Source organism: Physeter macrocephalus, chromosome 4 (assembly GCF_002837175.3).
Source record: "Physeter macrocephalus isolate SW-GA chromosome 4, ASM283717v5, whole genome shotgun sequence".
NCBI lineage: Eukaryota > Metazoa > Chordata > Mammalia > Artiodactyla > Physeteridae > Physeter > Physeter macrocephalus.
This window is the reverse complement of record NC_041217.1, coordinates 45476685-45504233: the sequence shown is the minus strand read 5'-3', so window position 1 is coordinate 45504233 and position 27549 is coordinate 45476685.

Genomic DNA, 27549 nt, shown 5'->3' with positions numbered 1-27549 from the left:
GATGTGGGAAATGGAAGCCGGGGCACATTAAGACTCAGGACGAATGCTGCCTGCTATTGCTATTTCGAGAGAGGCTCTTTGGGGTGTGTCCTGGTGACGATGAACTGGAAGCACCATGAAAAGGGTGGACAGTCCTCCTGGTCCGGCCCTGAAGGCACACTGATGTCACTGGCCTCTACATCTATGCCCTATTCATTCTCTCTTGGCGGCCACATCTGCCCCTGTGGCTTTAACTTCCAGCCAGACACTGACAGCTCCCAAATCTGTGTGTGAGTTCCTAGCCCAGACATCCCTATAAGCTCAGGGATGACAGTGGCCATGACTGTGTTGATCCCCTGTATATTCACAGCCTCACAGCACAGTCCCGGCCAAAGTAATATTTTGTGTAAATAATAATAGCCACTGGGTTTTCTGCATGTGTCTTTATTAGATGACAGGTACTATGCCGGACAGTTTATAGACATTATTCTCATTTAATCCTCAAAATCCTGGGAGTCAATTGATGTCATTCTTTGTTACAGGTGCTCAGAGAGGTTAAGTTGCCTAAGGACACACAGCTAATAAGCAGCAAAGCTGGGATCAACACCAGGTCAGTCCATTCCCCATATCTGTGTTCTTTATCTCTTTGCTATATGTACTGCCTCAGATGAAAAAAATCCAATGAGAAGATTACTACATGTGAAAAAGAGACCAAATGTCCTCCTTCCTGGATATTTAAGAGAGGGGTTCTCACGGAAATAAAGGAAACCCAAGGCATACTGAGTGCTCAGTTAAACATTAGTTGCTCAGTAACTAAGTCCTATGCCTGTACTTTTCTCTGTGCAGTACCAAGGATGATCCCCTGGAAAGATAAATTAGTGTTTGTCCCATAGAGAGGTTAAATTCTAGTCACTGCTCATGAGAGGCTGGAAAATTCCCTTCCTAGGAAACACAGAGTAGACAAAGACTTCTGTCTGTAGGGGCAGTTACCAACCAAGCCTTTGGCCAGAGGAGAAGGATGGACTCTGATGCCAGATGGTCCTTTCCAATCTTAGGGCTGATGATCTTCGTGTCACCTCATTTTCTCCAAAGAAGGGCAGGAATAAAATATACTACTTACACCAAAGAGAGTGGCAGCCAATTCCTTAGCCACCGTTACAGATCTTTCTACTTAAATTTGGGGCTTTCTCTGGTTCCCTTATGACTTCATCTTGCCCTTACAGTTAACCACAAGCAAATAAGAGCACTACTTTGGGTTTTAGAAAGACTGTATTATCTTGGGTTTCTAGTGGAATCACTTAAAAAGAAGATATTCTATCCCCAAATGACAGGGTGGACATCATTGAACTATGAAGGAAAAGTGAGGGAGGTGGGTAGCTAGGGATACATCGATGTCACAAAAGTCCCCTGGAAAATTTACTACTTCCCCAAACTCCCCTGGGCGTATTCCACCAGTGATCTACAGCCTGGACACTGAATGAATCTAGGGTCTTTTGCCCCAAATACTCAGTCTAGGAGAGCAAGTTCTCGTGCAACTGGGGACTTGACCTGGCTCAACTCATCCTGGACTGGAGACCTTAGGTAACGGGTTTCACCTCTGTGTTTCTTTCTCCTTCAGTTTGCACGCACATATGATGCACAGGCCGTACTGTTTCAGTTGGGTCCAACTCCAGACAGACCAATTATATACAACACTTTTATTTCTAGTCTCTGCAACATTGAACTCTCTACACAGGCATTCCCTATAGCAGTTGTCCCCAACCTTTTAGGCACCAGGGACCAGTTTCGTGGAAGACAGTTTTCCCACGGACAGGGAGGGTGTTGGGGGAGGAGGGTTCAGGCAGTAATGTGAGCGATGAGGGGGATGGCTCAACCGGTCCACGGCCTGGGGGCTGGGGACCCCTGCCCTATAAGACACGAGGCAGCTGGGTGTGGGTGAGAATGAAAAATTGATTTCATGTGATAAGGCTTAATATGGTCATATTGCAGGCATCATTTCTCCCCCCACCCGACCCCGGCCACTCTTCTAGTTCAGTAGAATACACCCAATGAATGCCCAAGAAATCTTTGTGGAGACCTCACACCACCATGCAATACCCCTTCTCCCAAAAGAACTCTTTCCATCAAGTCTGCCATATGCCATAGGCTGGAAAAGATAAAGGGTGGCATTTGCTGACCCAGGCTCAGCACTCAATCATTTTTTCACAGGTGGCCACAGGCTTGTGTGATTGTTTTTTTCTATCAACTGAATCTTGATCCACCTTGCAAAGGCTCAGATGGGTGATGAGAATGGTGGCTACCATTTTCTAAGCACTTATCATGTGCCAACCTCTGTGCTAAGCACTTTTAAAAGTTCTTCCTGAACATCAGGCAAAGATGTTCATTTGTCCCACAGGAAGGTCACAAAAAGACCTTTTGCTTTCATGGGAATGCACAGGCTCATGCACAAGGAGGAGATAAAATGGACACAAGGGCAAAAATTCAGGGACCTCAAACCACATCAAACCAAATACCCAGTATCCAAAATGACTAAGTATTACCTTATATACAATTAGCCTTATTCCCCATGGTCCTTAGGGCATCTGATGACAAACTCTACTTCAACTGATTGATAATGAAGAGAGGCACATGATGAAAAAGTTGCAATTCCTTTCTTTAGTTTAGTGTGTGGTTTTCCACATATTGAAATAACTTTAAAGTTCCAGCCTCCTATCAAAGAGGAGAGGCTTTTCCTTGTTAATTTCCGAGGACTTGCACGGCTCCACCCACTCTCCCTGGGTCTCTCTGAAGCCAACAGCACATATTCAGATGGTGGCTGGTTGGCATTAGCAGTGAGTCTACTGCAGTGAAACCCAGCAAAGCCCCTGCCCATCCAAGGATCAGGTCTGAGATCTTAGCATCATCAGCTCACAGACTGGCAGCTCCAGATGCTGCTGCAGAACCTAAACCATGATCTCATGTCTGTATCCAGACCCTATAGGAACAAAGGCTCTGGAATGAGCACTGGGTGGACAAGAGTTTCCACTGGGTCTGGGCACCATTTCCTCAGGCATCTTCTCAGGAACAGACCTCAGTCTACCCTTCATTTCAAACCACAGAACAGGGCTAGAATGGAAACAGAAGCCACAAGATGATTTGAAGTCATGCTGTCCTATTTTCCCTCTTCTAGGAGTCAGTTGCAGCCCACATACTTGGGGACATAGCAGGATTCAGAATTGCATAAAAGAATGTCAGGTGGTTTTTTTCCCTCCTCCCTGGGAAAATGATACTGATGTTGGTACTCTCTATTCCTTCCTGAGTCCCTTCTCCCAACACCTTAACTCTGAGTCTCCAACAAATGCCCAAAGGTGAAAAATCACTGATTTTTTTTCCATGAAGATCCTGTGTTCTGCCAGCTACCAATCTATAGTCCTGGCTGAGCAGGTGTCACCTGGTACTTTAGTGATACTTTGGCTTCTCCAAGAACCAATGGACTTTGGGTGCTGTGGTTAACCTACGTCCAGATGTGGGCAGTTTCTCATTTTTATGTTAGGACTTGTTCTTTTTTTATTGCTTATATAAGCAACTCAGTTTTGTGCTTTTAAGTGATTGTTCTGACTCATTCTTTCTCTCTCCTTCCCCCAGCTCTCTCTCAAACATAAAAATAAATAAATAGATAAATAAATAAAAAGACCTCCAAAAATTAGCCCACCATATCATTTCTTGAAATGTTTCCAAATGTTTTCTTTGCGGCATTGTGAGGGTAATAGCATGAGAATGTTGAGAAGTTGTCCTCTTACAAATAAGAATCAAAACTGATCAAATTAAATATTTGAATAAACTTCAAAGCTCTTCAAGCACATTCACAAACATCATCTTAATTGGTATATACAAAATCCAGAAAAAGGAAAAGTTATAGTAGTTTCCTGATCACAACTGAAATAAAAGTGCCATTTTAGGATTTAAAAAGTGAGCTATAACAGATAAATTACAAAAAAAAAAAGAGATCTTTGACATTGTAAAGAAGCGAACAACAACAACAAAAAAATAGAGATGAGAACATGCTAGACTTAAAAGAAACATTTAACATAAAAATCTATTACTCCAGGTAGAAATTTCCCTACAACACAGACTGCATCTGGCCAAGTAAGAAGAATATTGTACTTAACCCAGTCGCGGAACCAAGTATACTACTATCTAAGGGCACATTACTCAGGTCCTGGGAAATATTTTGTAATTGGGTTTTCACTCCTTATGGAGGTGATAGGAGACCAGTTACACTGCCTGGATATTCAGGCTCAGGAACTGAGGCACGTGAATTTCATTCCACCTGGCCACCATCCTCCCTCGCACAGGTAAAATCTTCAGAGATTGGTGCTCTTACCTCGGAGGCTGCTGGGCACCACTTCCAACAATTCTGCCACCCGGGAGCCAGGCTCCTGGGGCTGCAGACGTTGGTGCTTGTCTGTCCCTCGTTCTCTCCTCTCCTTGGCTTCCCTCTCTGGGTTTAAATCCCATCCAGACGAGGGGAGGAGCCAACAAGGACTCTTGGGTCTTCCCTTCTCTTCCAGGCAAAAATTCTATTAAGAGATAATGAGCAGCTCTTTCTTACTCTAACTAGGAAAGGAAAAAATACATACACATTTCCCCCTTCATTTTTACTTCAATTACACAGCAGCTAAAAATACAGGAGGCTGTTTCCATTTAAGTACGTCCAGAATAAGGTTATTGAAAGAGTTTGCATGTCTTCTGGCCAAGAGCTTGGTTTGAAAGTGCGGTCATAAAGTCTCTTTCTCTCTTTCAGCCACTCTGGGATTTATTGCCTACCATTTTTTTTTTTTTTTTGTGGTGCGCGGGCCTCTCACTGTTGTGGCCTCTCCCGTTGCGGAGCACAGGCTCCGGACGCGCAGGCTCAGCGGCCATGGCTCACGGGACCAGCCGCTCCGCGGCATGTGGGATCTTCCCGGACCGGGGCACGAACCTGTTTCCCCTGCATCGGCAGGCGGATTCTCAACCACTGCGCCACCAGGGAAGCCTTGCCTACCATTTTTAAAATAGGAAGATACCTTCATCACAGAAAGAAATGAGCAGAGACCCTCAGAGACAGAACCTCCTGTGATTCCCCCACCTCCTCCCTCCATCAGCTCACAGCTGGGAGTGGCAGGGTTCTGAGGACACCTGAGAGCAATAACAGGCCCAGGGAGTCCATTCCACAGCCCATTCTGATGCCTACCCCTTCCCAGAGGCCTCCCACACACCAGCCACAGAAGACCCCCATCACCAGGAAAGCATAGAGGTGCCCTTTCACAGCACCCTTCCCCTTTTGCCATCAGATGGCCAGGCCTTCACTCTTTCTATGAACTAGAGCTATTCCAATAGGTCACAGCCCTATCCTCCACCCCTCTCCTGCCCTGCCTGAGGCAGATTCTGGAGCACAGATCTACAACGTGATGGAAGGAGCCCATGTGTTTTCCATTCACCTCCATAGAAATCAAATGTTGTCGGAGGGAGAGAAGGAGAAGGAAGAGGACAGGAGAGATGAGGGATCAAGGAGTTGCCCCCAGAAGTGTGAGGGTGTGTCCAGAGCCAGATTGCTTGTGTCTGCAGCTTGTGTCTGCTACTTGCAAATGACCTTTGACTTAACGCCTTCCTGCCTCCTTTTATGTCTCTCTGAAAGAGGAATAATATGGTTATGGTGAGGATTAAATGAGTTGATACATGTAAAGAATTTTGACTAGTCCCAGGGACACAATGATGGTTCAATAAACGTTAGTTTCGGTGGGAGTGGGTGGGTAGGGATAAATTAAGAATTTGGGATTAACAGATACATACTACTATATATAAAATAAATAACAAGGACCTACCGTACAGCACAGGGAACTTGATTCAATGTCTTGTAATAGGGACTCTCCTGGTGGTCCGGTGTTAAAAACTCTGCCCCTCCAATGCAGGGAGTGCGGGTTCAATCCCTGGTCAGGGAACTAAGATCCTGTGTGCCGTGCGGTGTGGCCAAAAAATAAAAACAAAATAACCCCAATATCTTGTAATAACCTATAATGGAAAAGAACCTGAAAAGGAATTTTTTTCCCCCACTGGCCTGAAGGGAAGAAAAAAAATCAAAGGAGAGGAGTTGGGTCCTTCATCAGGTCAGCATTGCACAAAGAGAAGGAAACAGCCATAAGATGTAAGACACAGTGCAATCGAGTTCAGAGGAAGCAAGAATCCAGAGCCAGATGTGACCACAGGCCATAAGCCCCTTCACCCTGTCCAAGACAGAATTCACAGAGATTGGTAATGGGAACAGGGGCAGAGGGTGCATTGGATTTGCCACAGGTTGTTAGGGGGACGTTGGAGCTGATTTTAGTTAACTCTCTAAGAAAGGTGACTTCAGCTGGAACCTGAGTTACAGGATTTCTTCTCAGTAGCCCTCATATCGAGACCCGTAGTGCTTGTTGGCTTTTCCATGTGTTTATGCAGAGGCTCCGTAACTTCAATATGAGCTTCTGGAGAATAAGGACTTAGTTTTCCTCTTCTCCCCTCACTATCTATGGTATTGCAAAGTACATAATATGTTCCCTTAAATTCCATCATTTATGCCTCAAGATGCCTAAGAACAAAGCAAATTCCCCAAACATATCAGGCCTAATCCACAGTGGAAGGCATTGGTTTGTCTGCCTATTGAACAGCCTTGCCCTTCCTCTTTCCCAAGAGAACCCCAATTTTGTTTAGATATCCACTCACCTCTTCCTGATCTTGGGCTTCAGGGGAGTCTGGGCTCCAGGAGGTGACTTCTGACTGACTTAACCAACCAGTAATCCCATGGTCTTTGCCACTGACTGATTCAGACAGGAACATGCAATGCATTTGGGATCAGTGAGTTGTGGGGAGAGGCTGCTGGCAGGGCTTCAAGGAAAGGTCTTCACTCAAAAAATAAATAAATGACCCAAAGAGGAGGCAGACATCGTTACATCTTTACATAATGCCTGAAACTGTGTCAGACACCTTGCAACCAAATGTAAGGGGCCTAGCCAAAGACAAAGAAAATGTATCAAGTGTGCCCAAGCAGAAAGATGGAAGGAATCTGGGTTTTTTATGACACTACTGAGCTACTGAATTCACTGCCCCTCAAGTTTTTCTACTTCAGAACTTTGTTGAGTTAGGATTTTGTTTCTTAGAATTGAAAGCATTCTAAGGGATTCCACATTGCTCAGTTAATTTCTTGGTAGCAAAGAGATTTATTGACATCCTGTTGAGAACATAGAGAGAGAGATGTAGGGAACTCCAGGAAGAAATCATTACAGCCAGGGACAGGCCATAACTTGGAGTCTGGGAAGTCCATTTCCAAAGCTTTCTGTTCTTCTAGCTACACTGTATTGCCTTCAGTTTGAGAGTCCATGGTGGATTTTAAATGGCCGTAGATTCTTTGCAGCTTCTCCCTGCAAGAGGTTGGGTCTATTTCCCCACCACTTGAACCTGGCCTACCTTTGTGATTTCCTTTGCCCTATAGAATGTGACACTAAGTGACACTATGAACCTGAGCTTGGGCCTTACGTGGCCTTGCAGCTTCTGCTCTCACCCTCTTGGAATACAAGTGCCTTCTGAGGATGACGGAGCACAAGGAGAAAGAGGCCTCACCATCCTAGCTGAGGCCGCAGACACATGAATGAGCCCAGCCAATACTATGTGAGCCATCCCAGTTCAGCCTACACCAAACTGCCAACCCACAGAATTATGAGCAAATAAGGAATTATTTTAAGTCTCTGTATTTTGGACAGGTTTGCTATGCAACGATGGAAAAATGATACAGAGCCTATACCCAAGCTAGAGGAATAGTTTAACTCGAAACTAATTTCACCCCTTTATTTCATCCAAATAAGTGTAACCCATTCCAGAACAACCTGGAAAAAAACAAAGTTGCTGGATCAAATGGTGGTTCAACCAACATGTTATTATATCATCTTCTTTTATTTGAGAAAAATGTTGGAAAAAGCATGCCAACTGCAGTCATATCCAATTTTATTTGTCCTAAGAAATCACCCCAAATCCAGAAGACCAGTGTGCTGGCTCTGAGGGAGCTTGAATCAATTGTGTCTAGTTTGGAGACCTGGAGCTGTTTTCAGCTGGTTTGGGTCTGGTTTGAGCTGGTTGGAAGATATGTCTTAGTATCTTTAATTAGGATTCTGCTGAATCTAAAGGAACTGAAACCAAACCCGAATAGACCTCCACTGTCAAGACCTTGTCTCAGCTCACTTGCTCACTCTCTCCGCTATAAATTATATCTATTCTGTACCCATAGGGACACTTTCCCTTCGTGATAGTTTCTGAATTCTAATAGCGTTTACAGGGATGTGCCATCTTTGACTTTAAATGCACAAGTGTTTGCGAAATAAACAGAATATGGCATTCAACAAACAGACAGGTTTATTACTCCCTTCAAGGCAATGGAAGACCCTGATTCTTCTTCCATCAATATTTTCTCCTCTGGTTCAATATTTTTTTATATCTATCTCAGTAGAAGTCAATATCTTCTTATTAATCTCTTTTGGCTATAACAGTTGCTATGAGACAATGACCTGAAGTGGATGGGGTCAGAGGGCTAGATTTGCAGCTAGGGGCCTGGAACCGTGTAGGGGATGGCCGTTCGGTCTGTAAGAGGCTCTTCATGTATCACTTGCCCATAGATCACTGTTTTCTAGATATCATTGCTATTTTCATTATAAAAGTAACATTATTATAGACCAACTAGAACATGGAGAAAAATGTACAGAAGAAAATTAACGTTTCCTAAAATTCCCACAACCCGAGATAACCACTGGTTTTTCTTCTACAAATGTATACCTATATGAAGAGATGTATATATCTGTGCACACGTGTAAAAAAAGATTAAATTAAGATTACATTATATATTTTTTCTGCTCTTTGCTCTTAACTTTACATAGTAAATTTTTTTCTCCATTTTCTTATATGTATTTTCAAGGACCTGCTTTTTAATGTTGCATAGTATTCTAGTACATGCATCTAATACATGGGGGAAAGGACTGATTACAAAGGGAAATGAAGGCATTTGGGGGAGTAATGGAAGTGGTCTCTATCTTGATTGTTGTGGTTATCATAGGACTGTATACATTTGTCAAAATTCATTAAACTGTATACTTTAAAAGGGTAAATTTTAATGTATATAAGTTATTTCTCAATAAACTCAAGGGGGAAAAAAGAATTAGCTAAAGAACCACCTCAAACTATGAACCAGTGCTGCCCAGATCTTGGTCTACTTTTTAATTTCTGTCTTGGCAACACATGGGAATCACTTGGGAGTTTTTAATGAAATAAGATGCCAGGGCTTTGGGGAAGGAAACCAGAGACTCTGATTTGATTGGCCATGGGTCGGGACAAGGTATTATGTTTTCTGAAAGCTCACTTGGTGATTTCCAAAATGTGCAGCCAGGGTTGAGAACCACTGGTCTGCACAATCATTCTTTGGACCAAAAAGGCAGAAGGAGATAAAATGGAATGTGTAAATTTCAGAATCATAAAAGAATTTTGTAAATTTTGCAAACTAAATATTTATTATTAGCCCACTGATTTTTTTTGTCCAATTCTACCCACCCCCCCCCACCAAGGCCTGAGACAGTCCTATAAATATTTTTGTTGTAATATAACTCAAATACTATAGAATTCATCCTTTTAAAGTGTACAATTCGGTGGTTTTTAGTATATTCATCAGGTTGTGTAGCCATCACTATTATTTACTTTGAGAACATTTTCTTCAACCTAAAAACAAACCCCATATCCATTAATAGTCACTTCTCATTTCCCCCTCCCCCAGCCCGTGACAAACCCTAATATGCTTGCAGTCTCTACGAATTTATCTATTCTAGATATTTCAAATAGATGGAATCATACAATATATGACCTTTTGTGAATGGTTTCTTTCACTTAACATAGTGTTTTTAAAATTCATCCATTCTATAGCACATATCAGTAGTTCATTCCTTTTCCTGGCCAAATGATATTCCATCATATAGATATATCACATTTTGTTTATCCATTCATCCATTAATGGAAATTTAGGTTGTTTCCACTTTTTGCCTATAATGAATGTTACTGCTATGAACATTTGTGCACAAGTTTTTGTGTGGATGTATGTTTTCATTTCTCTTCATATTTACCTAGGAATGAAATTGATTGCTAGGCCATATGGTAACTTTATTATGTTTAACTTTTTGAGGAACTGTCAAATAGTTTCCAAAGTGGCTACACCATTTTACATTCCCACTGGCCATGTATAAGAGTTCCAGTTTCTCCATGTCCTCTCCAACACTTGATATTGTCTGTCTTTTTTATTATAGTCATCCTAGTGTGTGTGAAGTAATATCTTGAGGTTTTGATTTGCACTTCATCAATGATTAATAATGTTGAGCTTCTTTTTATGTGCTTATTGGCCATTTGTATATGTTCTTTGGAGAAATGTCTATCCAAATCCTTTGTCCATTTTTAAATTGAATTATTTATATTTTTATTGTTGAGTTGTAAGTGTTCATTATATATTCTGGACAAGAGACTCAATAAATATATGATTTGCAAATATTTTCTCCCATTCTTTGGATTGTCTTTTCACTTTCTTGATAGTGTACTTTGAAGTACAAAAATTTTTAATTTTTAAAAATAAAATATTTTTTATTATTTCTTATTCTGTTGCTTATGCTTTAGGTGTCAAATATAAGAAACCATTGACTAACCTAAGGTCGTGAGATTTACAAGTTTTCTTCTAAGTTTTCTATGGTTAAGGCTCTTACATCTAGGTCAGTGATCCATTTTGAGTTAATTTTGGTATATGGTGTAAGGTAAGGGTTCGACTCTACTCTCTTGCACGTGGATATCCAGTTGTCTCAGCACCATTTGTTAGAAAGACTATTCTTTCCCCAATTAAATTGTCCTGGCACCCATCTTGAAAATCACAGTCATGTATTTTTTTGAGTATTTACCTCTGCTCACCTGGAAGAAATGTTTACTTATTCTATCAGTTGATTAGGAGCTCTCAGTCCAATTGGCCATGTCCACACATCAGTGGGTCCAGTGCCTAATAGTTGTGACTTTTAAGTGCCAGGTTCCCACTAGGTTTTTAACAAATACTTTTTGATAAACTGATCTTGAGATTAATCAATTTAAGTAAACATAGCATAATTTGTTTCTTATCAAGTTGATTGACCTGATTCAAGTGGCTCTCTCCAATCAGTCAAAAGGACCAAACTGACCTGTACAAGTCAACAGTCTTAGGATAAGAACAGTAAAAGAATCCTTGGGATGACAGTTGCCTATCAAACAGGACTACAATATCGTCTGTGTTTACCTCTCTCTCTGGTTAAATCCTGATTTATTCTAAGCTAATCATAGTAATTTCAGTCTCTGTGAAATGGTTTGATTTAGGAAAGAATATTTGACCCACTTCTGTCAAATGGGTTTTCCTGATACACGAAAAAATATTCCTGTATCAGAAGAACTGGTCCTTCTCCTTCCAGAGGCTGTTGCCATGCTTGCCTGGGATATGGCAACCATCTTATAACCATGAGGGGAGCTAAACAGGACAATGTATGACAGAGCAGAACTATGAGAGGAATCTGGGTCCTTAATGACATTCTTGAACCCCTGAATTAACCCATCTTGGTGATTTCCTACCTTGGGACTTCTCATTATCTGAGATAATATATTTCTTCATTATTTTAAGCCAACTGGTTCAGAGTGCTTTGTACTCAAATCGTTCTAACCAACCTAGACCTCCTGACTCTTCACAGAAAATGCCTTCAAACTGCAAAACTTTAAGGGGACTGGTAAAACTGAGCACAGTGACCCAGGGACTTGACATTCTCCAAAGGGAGTTTCCAAACTTAGCCTCAGATGAGCTTCCCTGAGATCTGCAAGGAGACCTGCCCACTAGGCTGATGATGATGGCAAGAGTATTGTACCTAGGTTGAACTTCATCCCAGCACTGAGTCCTTGGCTTCCTCAGGAAGGAGAGCTCATCTCTATGGCTTTTCTAAAAAAGGAATAGTTATGGTATTAATGTGTTTAATATATTCTTATGCTCTAAAAATATTTGGCTATGAAGGAAGTGTTTTTACGTTCCAAGTGGAACAATGAAATCTCAACATCTTTGGCATGAGAGGGAGACAGGAGAAGCCATACATATGGAGTCTCCCCCCTGATAATAGTCATCCCGCCTACAGCTGAGACCTCCAGCCAGGGCTACTCACCACCATGGTAGGAAGGAAATTTCAGTTGTTTGTTGAAGCCAGCATGTATGGGATTTTGAGAGGTTCCTAACTCTTCCCAGTTCCATACTCAGTGACATCACATTGGTAGCTTAAAAATCAGTGAGAGTATTTATAGCATGGAAATCAGCAAGGAGCTTTTTCTTTCTGGAGAACCAGTTGTTCAACGTTACCAGCACACCACTGGAAATTCCTCTCTCGGTCATTCTGGGGATTAGAGGCTCCTTTATACAACCAAGATATCATAACATCTCTAAACTTCATGGCTGTAAATCAAAGAAAATATAGACGCCACTGTCTTTCCCTGAAGATGACTGACTGCTGATATACGATAGGAAAATTCAATCAATTTCTTCACAAACTGAGACATAACTTCCTATCTCAAATTTTCCTCTAAGGCCAGGCTGTTCAGGCTTTTGTTTTATGGTTTTTGTTTTTATTTTTAATGCAACTTTGATTCTGCCTAATGGCCTAACTGCCAGCATTTTCATTTAAGGTTTTTTTTTTTTAATTGTTGTATTCTCAGAGTGTAGGATTGCAGCAAGGCTGCTGTGCAGTAACTGTTTCATTGCAAGCAAGGGCAAAGCCACAACTAATGATAAGGTTTACTGTGGAACTGCTGAGGTCACCCATTTGAGGCCAACTGTGGTCTCTGGGAGATGAGTCTATGGGTGGCTCCCTGGTGATTGAGGGTACCTCTGTAAACTGCCATCCCTCTGGCCAACTCTTCTCCCATCTCCTTCCATCTCTATTATCCCAAATCCATCCCCAGCCAGGCCTTACAGGCTCCTCTTTCTCCCGCTCCTTCTTCCCAATTACAAGTTTGGGAAAGTGGACAAAATTCATTGTCAACACAACATCATTCCCACTGGAGTCTAAAGCTGAAGACAGAATTTTTTTTTGAATTGTTGAATATTTTAGATATACAAAAAGGTATAGAGAAGAGTATTATAAACACTCTTGTACTTCTACACAGCTTAGGAAATAAAACATTATAAACACTGTTAAAGTATCTGCATGTGCCTCTCTGATCATATTCCCCTCCTTCCAAGAGAGAAACACTTTCCTGAAATTGGGACTATTATTCTAGTGCATGTCTATATACTTTTACTGTATACATCTATACATAAGCCTAAAAGCAGTATACAGAATTGGTTTATATGTTTTTAAGCTTTATGTTAAAGATATTATAAATATTATGTGTCTCTTCCTGAAACTTGATTTATATCTATTAATATTATGTTTTTATCCATGTTTGTATTAGGCTTTTTTTCTTTTCTTTTTTTTTTGCCACACCGCACAGCTTGTGGGATCTCAGTTTCCCAACCAGGAATTGAACCTGGACCACAGCAGTGAAAGCACAAAATCCTAACCACCAGACCACCAGGCAGCTCCCTGTATTAGTTTTCTATAGCTGTGTAACAAACTACCCCACATGCAGGGGCTTAAAACAACACACATTTATTATCTCATAGTTTCTGTGGATCAGGAGTCCAAATGTAGCTTAACTGGGTCCTCTGCTCGGGGTCTCATGAGGCTGCCATCAAGGTGTTGGCTGGGCTGCATTCTCATCTGGAGGCCTGACTGGGGAAGAATCTGCTTCCAAGCTCATTCAGGTTGTTGGCAGAATTCATTTCCTTGAGTTTGTGTGGCTGAGAGCCCTGGATCCTAGGGTACACCCACTTCCCTGCCATGTCGCCTGCTCCTAGGCAGGTCACATCATAGTAGCTTGCTTCTCTGCAAGGCCAGCAGAATCTCTCACTCTAGTCTGCTAAAATGGAGTCATGTAATGTATAAGATTTATTTCATCAATTTTGTCATATTCTATTGATTAGAATCAAGGTACAGGTTCTGCCTGCATTCTAGGGGAGGGGATTGCACAAAGGTGTGGACACAAGTATATGGGAATTATTGAGATCTGTCTGCCTAGGATCTACCTGACACAGTGTTGATACATGTTACTCTGGTCCATTTATTTCTGTTGTTATGTACATTGTATGCATTGTACAAATATACCACAAAAATCTACCCATTTTGCTGTTAATGATTATGTTAGGGTGATTCCAGTTACTTGCAATTATAAATAACGTTGTGCTTAATAATTTTTATAGGTCTCTTCTATACATGGGAAAAAGTTTCTAGACCCTGAAGTATGCACGTCTTCAACTTTACTAGATATGGCTAAGTTAGTCTCCGGAGTAGTTATACCTATTTCCATTCTACCCAGAAGTGTATGACTCTCCTACCCTTGGAATTGACAGAATTACTTTAATTTTTTTATATTATGGGCAGTCTGGCATGTGTGAAGTAGTATCTGCTCGTTCTAATTTTTATTTCCCTAATTAATACTGAGGTTGAGTATATTTTCATATTTTTGTTTGTTTCTCCTTCTGGGAACTGTCCTGGATTTTGTGTATTTTTCTTATTGATTTGTACTTCTTTATGTATCCTGGTTCTTAATTCTTTGTCTGCCTTATTGCACTACTGATATTTTCTTCTTATCTGTGCTTCTCTTTTTAACTTTTTTCTGGTATTTTTATGTGCAGAAGTTTTTCATTTTAATTTGGTAAAATGTATCAGTCTTTCCCTTTAAGATTTGTTCTTTTTATGACTTATTTAAGAAATATTTTCCTATCCTGATGTCAAAAAGGTAGTCACTATATTTTGCTATAAAGGTTTTAAAGTTTTTCTTAACACATTTAGATTTATAGTATACCTGGAATTTATTTTTTTTTCCTAGGGTAAAAGAAAGCATCCAATTTTATTCTATTTTTCTATGCAGATACCTAGTTGTTTTAGCATCATTTATTGAATAGTCCATGTTAGCCCCTCTAATATGCTATGTCATCTCTCAATTATCAAATTTTCATATATGTGTGGGTTTGCTTCTCGATTGTCTATTCTGTTCCCTTGATCTATTTGTTTATTCCTATACCAATATACTCTGCCTTAATTATTACAATTTTATGTTAGGGTGAGATCTAATAAGTTTTAAAACCCAATCAGACCTTCCCTACCATCCCATTCTTCTCTTCAAAAATAATTTTAGTCTATATGTGACCTTTACTCTTTCATGTAAACTTAGATTCAGAAGGTCAAGTTCCATGAAAAGCCTTGCTGGGATTTCACTGGGGTAGTCTTCAATTTGTAGATTGATTTAGGGAATGTTATAAGCTGAATATTATCCCCCCAAAATTTATATGTTGAGGTGCTTATACCCAGTACCTCAAATGTGACTGTATTTGGAGATAGAATCTTTAAGGAGGTAAAGTTAAATCAGGTCATGAGGTGGGCCCTAATCTGGTATGACTGGTGGCCTTACAGGAAGAGGAGATTAAGGCACAGATATGCATGACTGTATGAAGACACTGAGAAAAGATGACCATCTACAAGCCAAGGAGAGAGGCCTCAGCAGACACCAACCCTGTTGACAGCTTGACCTCTTCTAGTCTCCAGAACTATGAAAAAATTAATTTTCTGTTGTTTAAGCCACCCAGTCCGTGGCATTGTTATAGTAGCCCAAGCAAACTAATACAGAGAACTTTGACAGAGTCACAACACTGAGTTTTCCTACCTACAAACGTAGGCTATCTCTCCTTTTATCCAGATCTTCTGTTAAGAAAGTTTTACAATTTTCTCCATAGGGATCTTATAGATCTTTTGTTAGATTTACTCTAAGGTACTTTATATTTTTGTTTTTACTCTCTTTTAATTCCAACAATTGTTCCATAAATTTTCACAAGTTTCTACATAAGGACTAATATCATCTAAATAATGACCATTTAATTTCCTTCTTTCCTATCCTTATAATTTTTGACATAATTGAATAGAAGCACTGAAAGCTGGTGTCCTTGTTTTGATCTTGATCTTCAAGGTGATGCTTCTGCAGTTGCAAGGATATACTGTACATTTTTTTGAAGGAGTTTTGCCACCTGACATCCTGCAGCACAAGCTCAGTAAATCCCTCTCCTGCCCCCTCTTTCTCTGGCCCCTTCTCACTCCTCTTCCTTCAATACAACCTATCTGTTCTGAGCCCCATGTCTTAAAGTGAAGTCATGTGGTGATTCACACCGAGATGCTGATGGCTAACTATCAATCAGATGGCACATTCACATTTTAAGACAAAAGTCTAGGCCCAGGGAATAAATGTGACTGTTGGGGTCTGAGTGTTAACATCTTCTCAGATCCCAACAGTAATGGGAACCATCTACAACCCCCTTTACAGCTTCCTTTTAAAAATATCACTTCTGGGACTACCCTGGTGGTCCAGTGGGTAAGACTGCACGCTCCCAATGCAGGGGGCCTGGGTTTGATCCCTGGTCGGGGAACTAGATCCCACATGCATGCCTCAAGTAAACATGTTGCAACAAAGATCCCGTGTGCCACAACTAAGACCTGATGCAGTCAAAATAAATAAATAAATATTAAAATATATATATATAAATACCACTTTTCTCTGGCCATCCAGATCAGACTAGCTCAGATGGAACCAGGAGAAATTCCAAAAGATGGGGACTTGATGTGTCCCCTTATTTATTTATTTTTTTTACCATTCCAATCAAGCATCTTTTTATTTTTTATTTTATTTTTTATAGCATTTCTTACATATTCTTTTTTTTAAAAAACATCTTTATTGGAGTATAATTACTTTACAATGGTGTGTTAGTTTCTGCTTTATAACAAAGTGGATCAGTTATGCATATACATATGTGTCCCCTTATTTTAATCAAACTACCCAGGTTCACACCCCACTTACTTAAGTGGCCTTGGGTAAGGTGCTTCTTCTCTCCTGCCTCAGTTGCCTGACCTGTCAGATGGGGATCCTAGTAGCACATACTCATGAGTGGGGTTAAATGAATCACTGATGTAACTTATTGGGAACAGTGCCTGGCACATAGTAAGCACACAACAAACATTAGCTAAGCCCATGGATGGCCACCTTTGCACTACCATTCAGTTACTTAATGGGTTTTTACTTTTTTCTTTTTCTTTTTCTTTTTCCTTAAAAATCTCAGAATATGGGTTTCCCTGATGGCGCAGTGGTTGAGAGTCCGCCTGCCGATGCAGGGGACGCGGGTTCGTGCCCCGGTCCGGGAAGATCCCACATGCCGCGGAGCGGCTAGGCCCGTGAGTCATGGCCGCTGAGCCTGCACGTCCGGAGCCTGTGCTCCGCAACGGGAGAGGCCACAGCAGTGAGAGGCCCGCGTACCACAAAAAAAAAAAAAAAAAAGAAAAAAGAAAAATCTCAGAATATGGTATTTAAGTGTTACCCTATCCCCTGTATTCCACCCTGCGTCCTGGCACAGAATACCGCTCTAGTTCATTTGTAAAAGTTCATCAACCCTCAACCCTGCCTGGTAACAATCACATTATTACTCTCCTTGCCTTTTTTCTAGTATTTAGGGTTGAATGCCACTGGCTTTCAGGCTAGCTTTCCACAATGAATGAAATGCTGAGCAAGAAGCAAGCAATGCTGAAAAGACCAAGCCAAATCTGACCATGGAGATGCTACCACGCTGGGGGAACCCCAGGCATGGCCTGGTTTGCAGCCTCATCTCCTAGAAAGTCTAGTGCTGTGCTGGGGGTTCAGCAGGCCTGGTAAGCTTGATGACATTCACGCCAAGGTCACAGGGAGAGGGGGTGGGAATAGTGAGCAAAGGGCCTCATTTCTTTTCAGTAATATCCACTGATAAAAGAAAATTTCACATATTGAGACATAGGGAAGTCATTCTGGCTTAACACATGAGTTAACCTGAATTTTATGCTAAATGAAACATCCTGTTTGTGGCCTATCAAACATACATTGTACATCTGCTTTAATTATTAAAGAAAAGGGCACATTGACTAAAAGTAAAGAATGTCCATGTTAAAAATAAAGATTAAATGCCCCTCTTCCTGGGATGCCAATGCTAGTATTTCTTTGATGATAAGGCTCCCTTCCCAGGTGCCAAGGCCATACTGTCCATGCTGTATGTGTATGTGCTGGCATGGTTTTTGAAACCTTGAAGAAATGTATCCCTGACTTGTTTAGTATTCTTTACTCTGACAAGATATAAAACTGCTGAAAACCCTGCTCTTCTGGAGCAGCTTCTCAGAGAGAAGCTGGCTTCTGGGCTAGTCCTCAGTTTGGCTCAAATAAAACTCTTTTCTATTATTACTATTGACAGTTTACTATTTTCATCGACACCATCAAGCAATGAGATGGCTAGATGGTAATTTCAGGAAGGTCAGACAGCTGCTGCTCTAGCACCATGCCTGGTACATACAGGCACTTAACAAATAGACACGAGTTTGTTTTAATTTTCCCCTGCATCCAGCCCCCCGTTAGGCCTAATGCAGGCCCTAGACACGCAATAGATAGTTAAAAAATATTGGTGGGTACTTGGAGCAATTATTGTGCTGCAAAATCAGTGTTAGCCTCAGTGAGCTGAGTCACTGACAGGTATTCACCAGTCTTAAGTACTTTTCTGTTATGTTTGTGTAAGGACACACATCCTCAATATGTTGCTGTAGAGGAGAAAGTGAAATCACCAAACAAATGCAGCTGTGTCCACTAAGTAAGTTGTTTTGCCTGCAGTGATGATCAGGTTTACTGTCATTCACAGCAGCAGCAAGTATGTGTGAGGAAATAAGCCAGGTTAAGAGGGTACAAAGAGGCACCAGACACCAGCCCACGGGAGAGCTCAGCAAGGCTTTGATCAGAAAAACAGAAGCCCTAAAACAGAAGGCAAGAGGAAGGAACAAAAGAGCAAAGGCCAACTCTCACGTTTGCCTCTACCCTTTAGAAAATCAAGAGCTTCCAGGACTCCGAGAAATCACCACTGATGATCCCAGCTGCCTCCAGCATCAAGGTAGGAAATTCTCAGGGGACCACCCAGCCACTCAAGTGCTTCCACAGCCAGAGGAGCAATAAAAACACTTCTGCCTGTCTTTCTCACTCGAAATCTCAGGCGAATGCTTCTCATTTGTGGAATCCAATCGGAACACGGGCAGTAAAGTATTCTGGGGAGTGTGGTTCTCAGGCTTCCAACCCCTGAGATAAGGGCGGAGTATAGAAGGGATGGAATGATGTTGAGTTGTCAACAGACAATTCAGCATGAAAGGCTTCTAAGGTAAATTTAGAAAAACAACATTAGAAGGCAGTTAACCTGTGCTAAGGACCTGAGAAGCAGCACAATCTGTGCTTAAAGACAAGCATTGTCATTAAGACAAACCACTATGTATAAAATAAATAAGCTACAAGGATTCTGGTACAGCACAGCGAATTTAGCCAATACTTTATAATAACTATAAATGGAGTTTAACCTATAAAAATTGTGAATCACTATGCTGTACACCTGAAACTAATATAATATTCCAATATAGTAATGAGGTAAACCAACTATAACTCAATAAAAAATAATAAGGTTTTGAAAAAAGATCAGGATTGGCATGAGAGTTGGAGCCTTTGAAGAAGGCTTTGGATAGAGTCAAACCCCAAGGCAAGACTTCATCAGATAGGTAATGAAAAAGAGGAAGAACACATGGAAGTGAGTAGGCATACATTTATTTACTCATTGACTCATGCATTTAGTCATCCATTCAGTGAATATTTATTGCCAAGCATTGGGCTAGGCACTTGGGCTTCTAGACAGTGAGGAGCCACCGACTGTTTCTAAGAAAGGAAATAATATGATGAGATTTTCGGTGTAAAGAGATCATTATGAAAATGCATATGTGCATAGACACAACTGAAAGGAAATGCACTTCAGTGTAATCAGTGCTCGTCTTTGGATGGTGAGATTGTGAATAAATATTATTTTCTTTTCTAAATCTTTCAGTATTTTCCAAATATCCCACAATAAATGTGTACAACGTTTTATCAGAAAAAAAAAGTTTTAAGAAAGAAGATAGAAAGATCAAACTGGTAACAATGTGAAAGAAATTCATCACACATTTGTCATTTGATGTTTTTCTGTAGGGATACCCTTCCTTTGCTTTCACTTTCTTCCTCTTCCTTGTTGTCTAGTAGTCATTGCTCCATTTTCAGTTGAAACTGTCCTTCACTGAAAAGACTTGCCTGCCCCCTAAGGCTAGGTTAGGTGTCCATGTTTGACACTCTCAGCCACTGGGAGTGTCCCCCACCACTTGCTATACTAACAAGTATGGGCTTGATGCCCACTTTTCTCATCAGAATGTAAGCCCCATAGGGAAGGCATCATACTGACCTTGTTCACAGCTGTTTCCCAAGTACATGGGTCATTCCATAAATATTGTTGGAATGATCAACTACCTCTATAAAAGATGTTAGACTGGAGACAGGCAGATTAGTAAGAAGGTGATTATGATAGCCTGTACAAACTAAACTAAAGAAAGGGTAGAGCAATGAAGGGGAGGAACCAGCCTGTGGAGTTGTTATGGTATCAAATCTGCAGAACCTAGTGACTTCTTCCTGGATTCATTCAACAAGAAGCAACAGTTTGGGGAATTTTTTGGCAGTAGAGCTTATAAGACTTGCTGATGGATTAAACGTGAGAATGATGGAAAAAGAACTACCAAGAAGGCCTCAGGAGTTTTGGTCTTGAGCAGCTGGATATATCATGACACAATTTCCTGAGATGGAAAAGGCATTTGTGGAGGGAGGGATCAAGAGTTGCAGTTTTGGATGAAAAGTAAGGATGGGGGAGAAATGTAGGGGAAATTGCCAATTTGGGCTAGGGAGTTATTCTCTCAGGCAGGAAATACAGAAGGTGAACGAAGCTTGAGGAGAAATATGAATCCAGTTTTGGATATGTTGAGTTTGAGGTGTTCACTGAGACATCCAAGATATCCAATGAGATTATTGGGGTCTAGAATTCATGAGAGATTTCTGGACAGAGACAGAGATGCAGACTTAGTGGTGGTAGTTGAACCCATCGGGTGAATGAGAGCATGTACAAAATGAGAAGGGCAGAAAGATACCAACATCAAACCCTTGAGAAACTGATATTTATGGAAGAAGAGATGCCCTAAAAGGAGATTGAGAGGGATTCAGAGGAGTGAGAATATCAGATTACATGAAACAAGGAGTGCCATTTTGATCAAAACAAGAGTTCAAATAAGGGAGTATTACATTGGAGTGGTAATAGAAGCCAGATTTTGGAGGTCCTTGAATTCAAGGCAAAGAAGTTGACTCTTTATCCAGAGCCTTCGTGATTAGTGGTGGTGACCGTGTATATGTTCTGGCTGTACCTGACTGAGCCTCCCAGCCCTGCAGAGAAATTGAGAAATATCAGTAGGTGAAGGGTCCCAAATCTTGATCCACATGGTCAAGACTTGGAGACAGGAAGTAGAGAGTGGCCCGTTAAGAATATATTTCTTAAACAATATGTCATCTAACCCAAGTCACCACTGACTTGAGTAAGCTGAAGAGTACAACCCAGACTTTCAAAGGCCATCATTATTTTTGGTTGGTTCTTATAGCCAGACCCTCAGCAAAGACAAAGGACAAAAAACTTCCCCCAGGAATCCTCCCAGTCTAGCCAACTCCAAAACCAACCACAGTGCATCCAATAGCCTCCGTGATAGCCTCTTTGGCACCACATGAGCCATGTGTTAGTTTATGTTCCAGAAGGAGCCATCAGACAAGTGCAGAAAAAATGTCTGTCCTCCTTTCCATTACAGTGTTCCAGAAGAAGAAGAAGAACATGGCCTGAGGCAAGGGAAGAGAGGCACCATGACTCTTCTAAACCCTGGCAGCTGTACCTTCTACCATACCACTGTGGTTTGGGGAGAGATTTGAAGCTAAGCTTCAAAAACAATTACAAACTAAGGATCTGGCTAAACATAACCACAGAGGGAGAGGAAGATGAGCTGGATCTTTGCAGAAGGCATCAGGGTGTATGGTGAATCTGTGAACCTGAATGTCCAGGAAGGCGCCTCAGCAGATGTCTTGGTGGGCAGCGCATATTAGGGAGCATGCATGTCACAGAAGGATACGTCTCTCCGTGTAGATTGGAAAAATGAACAGCAATTCAGACCAATGGAAAGAGTACCAATGATGGTTAGCAATTGGCAGTGTGTTTGTGAATGTCTGCATGAGACACACTTGGCGTAAACACTTTGCAGACACACATTGTGTGGTTGCTTTCAGAAAGCTCTAAGGTTCCAGCCACTGACAGAAGCCAGAAGCTTCAGAGTCTTGACTGGGAGATGAGTTGGACAGGTCTGCTGCCCTCGGGGAAATGGGCTGGCCCTGAGAACTCTGTGCTCGAGAGCCTTGTTGGGGAGAATAGGGAAGAAAGAGCAAGGTAAGCCCAGTTGAATAGGAGGCTTTTTGTTCCAAGCTTTTAGTCAACTCTCTCCCCAGTCCCCAGTTTCACTTCTAGGGGAAGGTGAGTGAACAGACAGAGAAGTCTTTTAAGGAAAGAGGCCACCTCTGAGGGATGCAAAAGCCAGAGCATGAGTAGCTGATGTTCTGAAGCACAAGAAGCCTGTGGTTGATCCCTTTAAGTGTCCTCAAGATGCGCCTTGTTGAGGCAAAAGAAATAAAAGCAAAAATAAACAAATGGGGCCAAATCAAACTTTAAAACTTTTGCACAGCAAAAGAAACCATCAACAAAACAAAAATGGGAGAAGATATTTGCAAATGACAAGGGGTTATTATCCAAAATATACACACAGCTCATACAACTCAATTGCAAAAAAATAAACAACCCAATCAAAAAATGAGCAGAAGACCTAAATAGACATTTCTCCAAAGAAGACATACAGAGAGTCAACAGGCACATAAAAAGATGCTCAACATCACTAATTATTAGAGAAATGCAAATCAAAACCGCAATGAGATATCAACTCGCACCAGTCAGAATGGCTATCATCAAAAAGTCTACAAACAATAAATTCTGGAGAGGGTGTGGAGAAAGGGGAACCCTCCAACACTGTTGGTGGGAATGTAAACTGGTGTAGCCACCATGGAAAACAGTATGGAGGTTCCTTAAAAAACTAAAAATGGAGGTATCTTATGACTCAGCAATCCCACTCCTGGGTATATATGCAGAAAAAAGTGAAAACTCTAATTCAAAAAGATACATGCACCCCAATGTTTATAACAATATTATTTATAATAGCTAAGACATGAAAAAAACCCAAGTGCCCATCAACAGATGATTGGCTTAAAAAGATGTAGTAAGTATATGGAATATTATGGAATCTAATAGTAGACTACTACTCAGTCATAAAAAAGAATGAAATATTTCCATTTGCAGCAACATGGATGAACCTAGAGAATATTATACTTAGTGAAGTTAAGTCAGACAGAGAAATACAAATACTATATGATATCACTTATATATGGAATCTAAAAATAATATAAACGAATAGAGAATGGATGTGTGGACACAGGGCAGGGGGAGAGGGGTGAGATGAATTAGGAGATTGGAATTGACATATATACACTACCATGTGTAAAGCAGATAGCTAGTGGGAATCTGCTGTACAGCGCAGGGAGCTCAGCTCAGTGCTCTGTGGTGACCTAGAGGGGTGGGGTGGGGGGGTCCAAGAGGAGGGGATATATGTACACTCATAGCTGATTCACTTCACAGCAGAAACTAACACAACACTGTAAAGCAACTATACCCCAGATAAAAAACAAACAACAACAAAAAACAGAAATAGACTCCAGACATAGAAAATAGACTATGGTTACCAAAAGGGAACGGGAGAGCGGGAGGGATAAATTAGGAATATGGGATTAACAGATACAAACTACTATACATAAAATCGATAAGTAGCAAGGATGTACTGTATTGCACAGGAAACTATTGATTATCTTGCAATAACCTACAATGGAATATAATCTGAAAAAATCTACAGTTGAATCACTTTGCTGTACATCTGAAACTAACACAATGTTGGAAATTAACCATACTTCAATTTTTTTTTAAAAAGTTGAGAAGATGTGCCTTATTGGAGAAGACAGGCCCCTCTTGACTCTTGACTCCGTGGTGAGGCCCAATATGTTTAGTGAAATAGAGGAGGCAAAACAGCAAGAGGGAAAGTCACAGGTAAAGAGGGACCAAGAAGGGGTCAAGGATAATAATTAGCCCTAAAAGTGAGGTCTAAGGCTAAGGGTATGATGTCAAAGCCGGGGTGAAAGAGGAAGAGATGCACCAAAGAGACAACCTCTGCTAGTTCCACCCAGTCCTGTCCTGTCCAACACACACACAGGGCACCAGGCATCCTTCTGGGCTCTGCAAATCCCAAAGACAAGGTTCCCGCACTCACAGAGCTCATAGTATTCTAGACAAACAGGCGCCTAAAAGTCTGTTAACACAGTGAATGCTGCAGGTCCAGGGCACTAGGAACCAACAGAGGAGCAGCCCAAACCCTATCTGGGGTCCCCAGAAAAGAGCCTCCTGGAGAAGACAGGTATAGGTGTTTTGAAGGCAGAAATAACATTGTGTGCTCACGTGTGTGTGTGTGTGTGCCCACGTGTGCACACATGCACAGGTGTATAAGCTATATGCCCCAAGGTCCTGTAGAGCATTTTGCATATGACAGATAATAATAAAGCTCGCTGAGTGAACACAAGGATTAGTTATTTTTTTTCTATTTGTATCCTTCTAACTATTCCTCTGCTTTCTTCCTAAAGCTTATTCTTCTTTTCCTTTGCTGGGAATGACCAGGGAGTTTCACTTTGAGGTAAGGTCCAATAATCTGGATGTCAACAAGATATAGACATTGCCATTTTGTGACATGAGGCAATATTGGAGGAGAGGATACAGTGGCCTACAGTGCGAAGGGAAATCATTGTCATCATAATCATCATAGAGCATTTATTGAACACAAACATCCAGGTGCTGTTTTAAGGGCTTTTAATAGGAAATGTGCTAAATCATTTCATCCTCACAATAACACAGAGAGGTGGTACTATCACAGGTAAGGGCTTCAATCGATGTACTGACAGCTCATGTAACTTGGGCAAGGTCCCAGAGCGAGTAGATGGTGGAACCAACACCATCTGTCTGCAAACCTGCACCTTCTAACACATCCCACCCTCAGGACTGAAGACTAAGGACAAAGCATTTTGAGCGTGCCCCCAATGTACGGGCCAGAGACCCCTGATTATTTTTAAACTTTTTAAAGCTACATAATATCCATCAGTTCATTTTTCCTTTTTCCTTCTGTTTCCCTGTAGAATTGAGCAGATCCTAAATTCAAGGAACTTTATAGATGACCACTTTTGCCTCAGCTCTTATTCCAGTGGTAAGAAACATAAGTCGTAAAAAAACAAGATAATATTAGAATCACAGAGCACATTACTGTCTCCATGAGATAATAGCAGCAAGCCAAGGGCCTACTGCTTTCTGGCAATAGGAGCTCAGGAGGGCCTGGGGATTGGGATAAAGGACCACAAGGGCAGGACTGGCTTTACTGGCCTCAGGTCAGTGTCCATGCTTTGGTGTCACCATCCAAAAAAATAGAGCTAATGCTTTTCAGGCCTTGTTAGAGCACTACAAGATGAACAAATTCATGTCTGTATCTGAGAAGTCTGAGCCTTCTCAGAGGAAACAATTATCACCAAGATCAATTAATCCAAATATGACCAACAAGGACTAGTTGGTGCCAATCCTCTCTGATTCTTACCCCATATTAATGTCAACATTAATCAAAACCCAACATATTACTGTTGAGGGGCAAAGGATAACTAAATGAAGCAAAAGGAAGAAAGAGAATCCTGCAAGAAGCTTCTGTGGTAACCACGGCTGTCCCACACAGGCAATCATATTCTACAGTGACGTGGCCACGTGTGCGGGCCTGTTCTTCCATCTTCATTACATCAACTTTTCCTACTGGGCAGCCACTCCCCTTCATGACTACAAATGCTCCTTCTCTTCCAGAAGCAGACCCTTGTGGTTACTGGAAGCATGAGGCTGAGGTTTTGTACCGAATCCCAGATCAAATCAGAGTGGGAGACACTCGGCCTGAGTCAGACCTCGAATGCATGAGAGGACAAGTCTAGTCTCTGCTGATTAACATAATCTGTAAGGATATACCAAATATAACCTGAACTCTATGCATTCAAATATTTATTGAATGCATGATATGTACTAGGGACAGTTCTAGGAGATGCGGATATAGAATTGAACAAAATAGACTCATCATCATCACTGCCCTCTGGAGTTTACATTTCTAGAAAGAAAGACAGATTAGCTCTCCCTGTAGTAGAAGTGAATCAATATTAGTGAAGTACTGCCCTGTGGTTCTATGAAAGAAGTAAATGAATGAATGGAAGTTTATGTTCTTCATGTGTCTTTTAGGGAATATACACTACATTTCTCAGTGCTGTATAGGATACTAATGACCCTACAGCCTGAATCCTATGGAGATGTAGCAATTTAGGTAATTACCATTGTACTTTTTTTCTCTCTTCTCTTCCCTGAGCAGAGAAATTGAGGATGCTTCCTCACCATGAATTACACCCAAGAAAGAAAAAGACAAAACCCCAAGTGGAACCCTGAAAGCAGATGTCCAGCAAGTCAAACTCAATCCAGTAATTTAATTACTTGACGAAAAGGTATTTACTGAGGACTGAATGCCCATTATGTGCTGCGTATTGTGAGAAATCCAAGAAAGTGTTATGACATGAATCCTACCCTCAGAGAGACTAGACATAAAATAATTAGTGAATAACACCAAAGATTATATTAGCTATTTATGATGGCAAAGAACAGAGAATGAAAAACACATCTAGAAATATAATTTTGGGGTGGTAATTTGGTTTTGCTGATTTTTATTGAAGTGTAGTTGATTTACAATGTTGTATTAGTTTCTGGTGTACAGCAAAGTGATCCAGATATATATATATTCTTTTTCAGATTGTTCTCCCTTATAGGTTATTACAAGATACTGAATATAGTTCCCTGTGCTATACAACAGGACCTTGTTTTTTATCTATTCTATGTATAGTAGTGTGTATCTGTTAATCCCAAACTTCTAATTTAGCCCTTCCCCCCTTCCCCTTTGGTAACCATAAGTTTATTTTCTGTGTCTGTGAGTCTGTTTCTGTTTTGTAGAAACACAATTTTAATTTCCTTTTCTAAAATAAATCCGGACAAAATCCAGATTCACCAAGTTTTCTTGACAACTGATAAACTCGGCAGAAGACAAGGTATATCCAGGAACATTTTTCTTAGTCTAACTATGTTAGCCTGGAGGTGAGGGATGGGAGACAACTTAAGGATTGTGGGTTTCTGGGAGAAAGCAATGGAGAGGGCTGCTGGACAGACATGTAAAGTGAGTGTGCTCTCCTCTTCCTCCTTCCCAGGCCCCAGCATGGACCCCAGCATGGACATGAGGACAC